Source organism: Cebus imitator, unplaced genomic scaffold (assembly GCF_001604975.1).
Source record: "Cebus imitator isolate Cc_AM_T3 unplaced genomic scaffold, Cebus_imitator-1.0 Scaffold117, whole genome shotgun sequence".
NCBI lineage: Eukaryota > Metazoa > Chordata > Mammalia > Primates > Cebidae > Cebus > Cebus imitator.
Window position 1 is genome coordinate 8,798,662 of NW_016107432.1, and position 9,778 is coordinate 8,808,439.

Below are 9,778 nucleotides of genomic sequence, written 5' to 3' on the forward strand. Positions count from 1 at the left end.
TAGTATTCCATGGTGTGTATGTGCCACATTTTCTTTATCCAGTCTATCATTGATGGGCATTTGGGTTGGTTCCATGTCTTTGCTATTGTAAATAGTGCCGCTATAAACATATGTGTGCATGTCTTTATAGTAGAATGATTTATATTCCTAATGGGATTTATAATCCCATTACCCAGTAATGGGATTGCTAGGTCAAATGGTATTTCTGGTTCTTTACCCTTGAGGAATTGCCACAGTCTACGACAATGGTTTAACTAATTTACACTCCCACCATGTGTAAAAGTGTTCCCATTTCTCCACAGCCTCACCAGCATCTATTGTTTCTTGACTTTTTTTTTTAATCCAACAAAAATGTTAGTTCATGTCTTTTATTAACACATACAGTTACTTGTCCTCTGATTTGTTGAAGCAGTAAGTGACACAAGATGTGCCACAATAATGTCTGTCAAAGTGGCTTGCCATAAACACTCCAGCCCCACATTCATCAGCAGGGCAGTCTTGATGAAGGCAACTCATTTTGCCATTCTCATCCACCTTATAATATTTCAGGACGGCCAGCTTACCCTTCTTTCTCTCGTGCTTATTCTTCTCGGGAGTGCTGTAAGACTTCTTCCTTTTCTTAGCACCACCACAAAGTCTCAACACAAGATGAAGAGTAGACTCCTTCTGAATGTTGCAGTCAGGCAGAGTATGCATATCTTCCAGTTGCTTGCCAGCAAAAATCAGTCTTTACTGATCAGGAGGAACTCCTTCTTTATCCTGGATCTCGGCCTTTGCATTTTCTATCATATCTGAGGGTTCAACCTCTAGGGTGATGGCCTTCCCCTAAGGGTTTTTGCAAAAATCTGCATTTTGGTGGCCGCTCCACCACAGATGGTGGATCAAAAAGCTCTTTGCTTTTTAATAATTGCCATTCTGACTGGCCTGAGATGGTATCTTGCTGTGGTTTTGATTTGCATTTCTCTAATGACCAGTGATGTTGAGCTTTTTCTCATATGTTTGTTAGCACATAAATTTCTTCTTTTGAGAAGTGTCTGTTCATATTCTTTGCCCAGTTTTTGATGGGGTTGTTTGTTTGTTTTCTTGTAAATTTGTTTAAGCTCCTTGTAAATTCTGGATATTAGACCTTTATCAGATGGGTAAATTGCAAATATTTTCTCCCATTCTGTAGGTTGTCTGATCACTCTGAGGCTAATTTCTTCTGTTATGCAGAAGCTCTTTAATTAGATCCCATTTGTCAATTTTGGCTTTTCTTGCAATTGCTTTTGGTGTTTTCATTATGAAGTCTTTGTCCATGCCTGTGTCCTGAATGGTATTGCCTAGGTTTTCTTCTGGGTTTTTTATGGTTTGGGGTTTTATGTTTAAGTCATTAATCCATCGAGTTAATTTTTGTATAATGTTTAAGGAAGGGGTCCAGTTTTAATTTTCTGCATATGGCTAGCCAGTTTTCCCAGTACCATTTATTAAATAGGAGATCCTTTCCACATTGCTTGTTTTTGTCAGGTCTGTCAAAGAACAGATGATTGTAGATGTGTGGTGTTATTTCTGAGGTCTCTGTTCTGTTCTATTCATATATATGTCTGTTTTAGTACAAATGCCATGCTGTTTTGGATACTGTAGCCTTATAGTATAGTTTGAAGTCAGATAGCATGATGCCTCCAGCTTTGTTCTTTTTGCTTAGGATTGTCTTGGCTATACAGGATATTTTGGTTTCATATGAAATGGCTTCTTATAAGGGCACAAATCTCATTTATGAAGGCCCTACCCTCATTACCTAATCACTCCCAAAGGCCTAAACTCCAGATACAATCATATTGGGATTAAGATTTCAAGATAGAAACTTTGGAGGAAACACAAACATTAGTCTATTGCATTCTGCTCCAAACCCCCCAAAATTCATGTCCTTCTCACACATAAAATATATTCATTCCATCCCCAAAGCCCCCAAAGTTTTAGCTCATTCTAGCATCATCAGCTCCAAACTCTTATCTAAGTATCATCTAAATCAGATAAATTGAGATTCAGAGTACAATTCATCGTAAGGTAAAATTCACAGCTGCAAACGTGAAACAAACATGTTTTCAAAATACAATGGTGAGACAGACATAGATAGACATTCCGATTCCAACAGTGAGAAATAGAAAAGAAAGAAGGGTTAACAGATCCAAGTGAGTCCAAAACCTCACAAGACAGCTTTCACCAGGTCTTCAGGCTGAAGATAATCCCAAAACCTCACAGGACAACTTTCACCCGGTCTTCAGGCTGAAGGTCCAATCGGGAGGTGGTCTTCTCCACACAGCTCTTCTGGACAGTTGCAGTTCCAGGGCTCTGCCAGGAGGTGGTATCCCCCACAGCTTTGGGTGGAGCCCATTTCTGTTGAAAGCAAGGCAATGGTCTCTCCTTTTGAAACTAAGGAGTCAATCCTAATGACCTCTGCATTGCCTTTGGGATCATTCTTCCCCTTGTCTTTAACAAGAGTACACATTCACAACTGAATATTTCTATGGTCCCGTCCTGTAAAATCCAAAAAGTCCAACAACTTTCCTTCATTCTTTTCTATCCCCTTCCTGTTTAGTTCAAACTGAGTTTTCCTGCTGGTCGATGAAGTCCATGGTTCACACCCACACAGACCTCCATATCAAATGGTCACCTAGCCACACCCGTAGTGTTATTTTCCAAACACACTTTCTCAATTTTTGCAACATGAGTAGGCTGAGAAATTTCCAAATCTTTAAGTTCTAGCTCCTTTTGCTCAATAATTCCATCTTCAAGCCATTTCCATCCTCTTCTGTTTTGCCTTAAGTGGCCAAGAGGAAGTAAGCGACTTCTTCAACATTTGGCTTAGAAATCTTCTCTGCTAAATGTCCAGTTTCATTGCTCAGAAGTTTTACCTTCCACAAAAGTACTAGCACGCAAAGACAATTCAGCCAAGTTTTTTGCCACTTTATAGCAAGGATTGCCTTTTTTCCATTGCCTAACAATTTGTTTCTCATTCCAGTCAGACACCTCATCAGAATGGCCTTTGCTAACCATATTTCCACCAACATCCTGTACATGATTATTTATGTATTCTCTAAGAAGACAGGAACTTTCTCAATGCCTCTCATATTTCCTTTCTGAATCAACTTTCAGAAAAAAAGTACTTTTTGCCAAGTACAGTGGCCAAAAGTGCTGTAATCTCAGCACTTTGGAAGGCCAAAGCAGGAAAATAGCTTCAGCTCAGGAGTTCAAGACCAGCCTGGGCAACCTAGCAAGCCCGTCTATCTACTAAAAATCAAAAAAATTGGTCAGGTAAGATGACACTCATCAGTCGCCCTAGCCACTGGGAATGCTGAGGCAGTATGATCACTTGAGCCCAGGAAGTCTAGGCTGCAAGGAGCCATGATTGCACCACTGCACTCCAGCCTGGGTGACAAAGCAAGATCCTGTTTTTATGTTTGTTTGTTTTTTAAAAAGCATTTTCATGACAATTTTGAGCTCTGCTAACATGCATTTCAAAAATTCCTCCAGCCTCTACCCATTACCCAAAGCTGCTTCCACATTTTTAGGTATTTGTTATGGGAGTACCCACACTTTTTGGTACCAATTTTGGTCTTCATCAGTTTAGGCTGCTATAATAAAATGTCGCAGACTGGCTGGCTTATAGGCAACAGAAATTCATTTCTCACAGTTCTGGAAGGTGGAAAGCCGAGATCAGGGTGCCAGCATGCCCTGGTTTTGACAAGGACCCTCTCTTGGGTGGCAGACTGGAAAAATTAGAGTTCAGGGTAAAACACAACCATGGCATAAGAGACTAGATACCAGATAATGAGGAACCACAGAGAAGTGAGTCTTACAGTCTGTACATGATTTCTCCCCAAGAAATGTCCTAAATCCTAAACTATGTAATTACAGGGAGGGACCCAGAGAACCCCACTATAAAGCAACTTCTAGCGCTAAAAGATGAGCAGAGAATGTGGCAGTCTCATGGGGTTGGAGAAATAAAAATTGGAGTTCAGACCAAGTCAAGGATTAGGGTTCCCAGCAAACACCTCAAGCTTTCCACTGAAACCCTGAAAAGGGTAAAAATAAGAGGAAACATGAAACAGGCCAGGTGAGACTAGATAAAAATGATTTGGCCATACTCTATGTGCCAATAAGGAGAAAATTAAACCCTTTCTGAAAGAATATAACACCAACCATAAGCTCTATAACTTTTCATATGCAACTTTCAGCATGCAATAAAAAATTAGCAGGCAGGACAGGCAGCATGATTAAATGCTGAATATCAAGAGAAAAACAGAGAGTAAAAACAGACTGCAGAAGAACCAAGTATTGAAGTTTCCAGACATAAACTTTAAAATAACCATGATTACCATGCCAAATGCCAGGGAGAATGGTGGAGGAAATCACGCAGAAACTGTAACTAACTAAAAATAGTCAACTGGAAATCCTGAAATTGAAAAATATATAATAGAAAGTAAAATTTTAATTGTTAGTTCAATATGCCTGTCAGAAGAGAGAACTAGTGAACCAGAAAATGGGAGTATAAAAATATTCAAACTAAAGCAGAGAGGAAAATGATAAAGATACACAAAATCAGACATATATTGGACCAAATAGAAAATATTTAACAACATGGAATTGGAGCCTAAAAAACAGAGGAGAGAAAGAATGGCGCAGTTGGTGATGAACTGCGTGTGTCAGCTTGACTAGATTATGGTGATTCATTGTTTGGTGCTGGGTTCTGAATGTCTGTGTCCTCCCACAAAATTCATGGGTTGAAACCTAAGCCCCAAGGTGATAGTATTAGGAAGTGAAGCCTTTGGGAGGTGATTAGATCACGAAGGTAAAGCCCAGATATGGGGCAAAGGGGAAGAAAGGTGGGTAGAACCTGAAAGCTGTTAGCATGAAACATGAAAATATAAGGTCAGGGCTGTATGCTGTGTCTCATGCCTGTAATCCCAAACTTTGGGAGGCCGAGGCAGGCAGATCACCTGAGGTCAGGATTTCGAGACCAGCCTGGCCAACATAGTGAAACCCCGTCTGGGTAGCCAATGGGATGGTGCCCACCCAGATTGAGGGTGGTTCTGCCTCTCCCAGCCCACTGACTCAAATGTCAATCTCCTCTGGCAACACCCTCACAGATACACCCAGAAACAATACTTTACCAGCCACCTAGGCATCCCTCAATCCAACCAAGTTGACACCCAATATTAACCATCACACCAATTAAAAATAAAATAAAGGTAACATGAAGATATTTTAGGCAAGAAAAACCTTTGAAAATGTGTTGCCAGTAGACCAACACTAAAGCATTGAAGGAAATGATCCACGGTAGAAGCACACAAAGGTAAAAATAAATGAGGAGTGCTGGGACTGGCAAACATATGCGTATATGGGTAAATGTAAGTACACTCTGACCACTTAAACCGAAAGGAACAATGTCCTCAGGAAAATAAAATGTCTGTAGGATTAAATAGGCAGTAATACAGCACAAAAAGCAGAATGAGAGAAATGGACCGATGGTGTTGTTAGTCACTTGCCGTGGTGACATCCAAAACTAAACACAACATAACAAGCCAAAGGTGAGTGTTGTACTCTCTAGGGCAGGGGTCCCCAACCCCAGGCCTTGGACAGGTACTAGTGTGTGGCCTGTTAGAAACCGGGCCACACAGCAGGGGGTGAGTGAGGGATGAGCTAGCATTACCGCCTGAGCTCTGCCTCCTGTTAGATCAGCACCGCAGTAGATTCTCACAGGACTGCTAACGCTGTTGTGAACTGCACATTCCAGGGATCTAGATTGCCTGCTCCTTATGAGAATCTAACAATGCCTGATGACCTGAACTGGAACAGTTTCATCCCAAAACCATCCCCCCGACCCCATCCATGAAAAGAATTGTCTTCCATGAAACTGGTCCCTGGTGCCACAAAGACTAGGGACCGCTGCTATACGGGAACTGGGACAGGAATGATAGAGTGCACAACTCAAGCTAGCAGCATGGGGAAAACGGAATAATTTTCAAAAATTTTTAGCAACCTAAAATTTTTCAGATATCTAACATATCAAAACCCAGTTACATTGTGATTATAAGAAACATGTACCTTAAAGATAAGGAGTCTGAAAAACTGAAATTAAAAGGACAGGAAAAGCTGATACCTGACTACATTAACATATGCTTAATAACAACGTGACATAATTATAACACATATATGTAGTTATAATAACATATAAAGACGATACATTCTTTAAGGCAAGATTTGTTACTAGAGATATTTTGTGATATTTAAGAGTCATTTAACAAGATAAGAATTTTAAATTTTCATGCAGCAAAAAACATAGCCTCGAAAAAAGTGGGACAGACAAAAGGAGAAACGGTTAACTCCATTATCCTAGTGGAGGTTTTTGTTTTTTTTTTTTTTTGGAGGCAGAGTCTCGCTCTTTCATCCAGGCTGGAATGCAGTGGTGTGATCTCAGCTCAGGTGTGATCTCCACCTCCTGGGTTCAAGCAGTTATCTTGCCTCAGCCTCCAGAGTAGCTGGGATTACAGGCACCTGCCACGATGCCCAGCTAAAAATTGTATTTTTAGTAGAGATGGGGTTTCATGATGTTGGCCAGGCTGGTCTCGAACTCCTGATCTTGTGATCTGCCCGCCTCGGCCTCCCAAAGTGCTGAAATTACAGGCGTGAACTACCACGCCCGACCCTAATGGAGATTTTAACATATCTCTCTCAGTTATTGAAAGAAAAAGCAGGCAGAAATTCAGTAAAGATATAAGAGATTTGAGCAACGTGATTAATGAACTGGAGCCAATAAAAATAAATAAAGCTGGCTGAGCATGGTGGCTCATGCCTATAATCCCAGCACTTCAGGAGGCTGAGGTGGGCAGATCACCTGAGGTCAGGAATTTGAGACCAGCCTGGCCAATGTGGTGAAACCCTGTCTCTACCAATAATACAAAAACTAGCCAGGCATGGTGGCATGTGCGTATAATCCCAGCTACTAGGGAGGCTGAGGCAGGAGAATCACTTGAACCCAGGAGGGGGAGATTGCAGTGAGCCGAGATGGCGCCATTGCACCCATCCTGGGTGACAAGAGCAAAACTCCATCTCAAAAAACAAATCAAATATATATATATATATATAGAAAAAAATAGAGTAATACAACAACCAACAGCGGCAGTGTACATTTTTTTTTTTTTTTGAGACAAGGTCTCATGCTGTCGCCCAGGCTAGAGTGCAGTGGCATGACCATGGCTCACTGCAGCGTCAATCTCTGAGGCTCAAGCAATTCCCTCACCTCAGGACCACAGGTGTGCATCACCACACCCAGCTATTTTTAAAAATTTTTGTAGAAATGGAGCCTCACTATGTTGCTGAGACTGGTCTCAAACTCCCGGGCTCAAGCAATCCTCCTGCCTGGGTCTCTCAAAGTATTGAGATTACAGGTGTGAGCCACCGTCCCCAGCCGATCTCAATGAATTTGAAAGGATTATCATTATACAGTTATACTCTCTGATCATAGTGAAATTAAGCTAGAAATCAATAGTAATGTAACTAGGAAAACTCTAAAATTTATATTTATCTGTGTACAGCAGCATAAATCATGATAGCCGAAACTGGAAACAAGCCACACGCCATTCAACTGGTGAAGAAATAAGCAAGCTGTGACATACCCATGTGACAGCATACAGAGCAGCAAGAAGAAAGAACACACGTGCTACACACAGCTACAGGGAGGGGCCTCACACGCACATTGTTGAATGAAGGAGGCCACATAGGAAAGACAGCACACTCCGTGGTTTCATTTGTATCAAATGCAAAAGCAAGCAAAACTAATTTAAGCAACAGCAGTACAAATAGTGGTTCCCTTTCTTAGGGGATAACAGCAGGGGGCAGATAGGAGGGGGACTTCAGGGCATCTACCAGGACTTCATATCTTGATCTGAGTGGTGTTCCAAGGGGATATTCATCATTTTGTAAAAGTTCTTAGTGCCATGCACTTGAGTTATGCAAATTGCTGGATATGAGTTTTACTTCTAGAAAAAAATTGCCCCTCTTCAAAAAAGAAACTTAATTCATAGGCTGGTTAAGGAGCCGGATCTGGAGTCTGACAGCCCAAGTTCAAATCCTGGCTCATCTGTTTACAATCAGAGTGTCCTTAGACTATGTAGCCTCTCTGTGCCTCAGTTTCCTCATCTGCAAAATGGGGATAACCCTAGTACCTAAGCCTAAGGCTGTTTTGTGGACTTATGAGTTGATTCATGCAAAGTACTTACCATAGTATCAAATACATAGTAAGACTCAACATATGTTGCTCTTTTTAAAAAGTGATCTTTGTGGCCGGGCGCAGTGGCTCACGTCTGTAATCCCAGCAGTTTGGGAGGCCGAGGCAGGTGGATCACCTTAGGTCAGGAATTCAAGACCAGCCTGGCCAAAGTGGAGAAACCCTATCTCTACTAAAAATACAAAAATTAGCCAGGCATGGTGGCGTGTGCCTGTAATCCCAGCTACTCAGGAGGCTGAGGCAGGAGAATCGCTTGAACCTGGGATGATGAGGTTGCAGAGAGCGGAGATCACACCACTGCACTCCAGCCTGGGCAACAGAATAAGACTCTTCCAGACAAAAAAAAAAAAAAAAAAAAAAAGATCTTTGCAACTAACCTGGAGGGCCACACGATGTTAGGCTTAAAGGCAAAGGCTTTAGGGCTTTATACTCCTAGGCATTTTTCCCAGAAAAGTGAAAACTTCTGTTCACACAAACACCTGTACATGAATGTTCACAGCAGCATTACTCATAATGGCCAGAAGCTGGACATAGATATTCTTCAGTGGTGAATGGTTAAAGTAACTGTGGTACTTCCATGCCATGGAACACCACTCAGTTATTTAAAACAAAAAACTACGGATGCATGCCATAACTCAGTGACTGTCAAGGGAATTAGGCTGAGTTAAAAAGCCAATCTGCACAGCATATACTTCCATTTATAGAACATTTTCAAAATGATGACATTATAGAGATAGAGAACGGATTTAGTGTTACAGGAACGAGTGACGCAGGGTGGCATGGAGAGGTAAATGTGATTATTAACGCCCACGCCAGCCTGCGCTGACAGAGCTGTTTTGTATCTTGACTGGCGCTGCATACATGGACCTACATACATGCTAAAATTGCAAAGAACTAAATACACACACATGAGTACAAGTAAAACTGAGGAAATCTGAACAAGGCTGGTGGATTTTACCAGTGTCAATATCCTTGTTATGATATTATAGTACAGCTTTGCAGGACATTCCCTTTGGAGAAAACTGGATAATCTCTCCATATTAATCTCTCTATATTATTTCCTACAGGTGTGCGTTCATCTACAATGGTCTTTGATGTCAGTGAGCCAAGGCCAGTTAATGTTCTGACTCCATCATTTACTAACTAGGTGACCTTGGGCAGATTAACATCCTAAAGCCTCAGTTTTCTCACCAGCGAAGTGGAGATGGTTGGAGTTCCCACTACCTAGGGTGAAGGTGAGAATGAAGTCACTGAGACAACATAAATCCTTCACAAATGTCACCTCAAGGAAAATCGCATAGATACAAATGAAGAGAAGTGACTGAGTCACCCCAAAACGAGCACGGACTCTGGTCCCTGGAGATGGGTTCCATGTGGTGAGAGAGGAGAGGATCAAAGTGAGAAATCTGGGGATGGATACACGGATTTTCTCCTCCTGACATTGTGTGTGCGTGTCTGTGTGTGCGTGTGTCTGTGTGTGTGTGTGTGTGTGTGTGTGTGTGTGTGTGTGTG

The 9,778-nt window shown here is 41.6% G+C and overlaps 1 pseudogene; it reads right to left on the minus strand.

Annotated features, from left to right (window-relative positions):
- Positions 1 to 384: 384 nt before the first annotated feature.
- LOC108311644 lies at positions 385 to 851 on the minus strand (annotated as a pseudogene).
- Between the last annotated feature and the right edge of the window lie 8,927 nt (positions 852 to 9,778).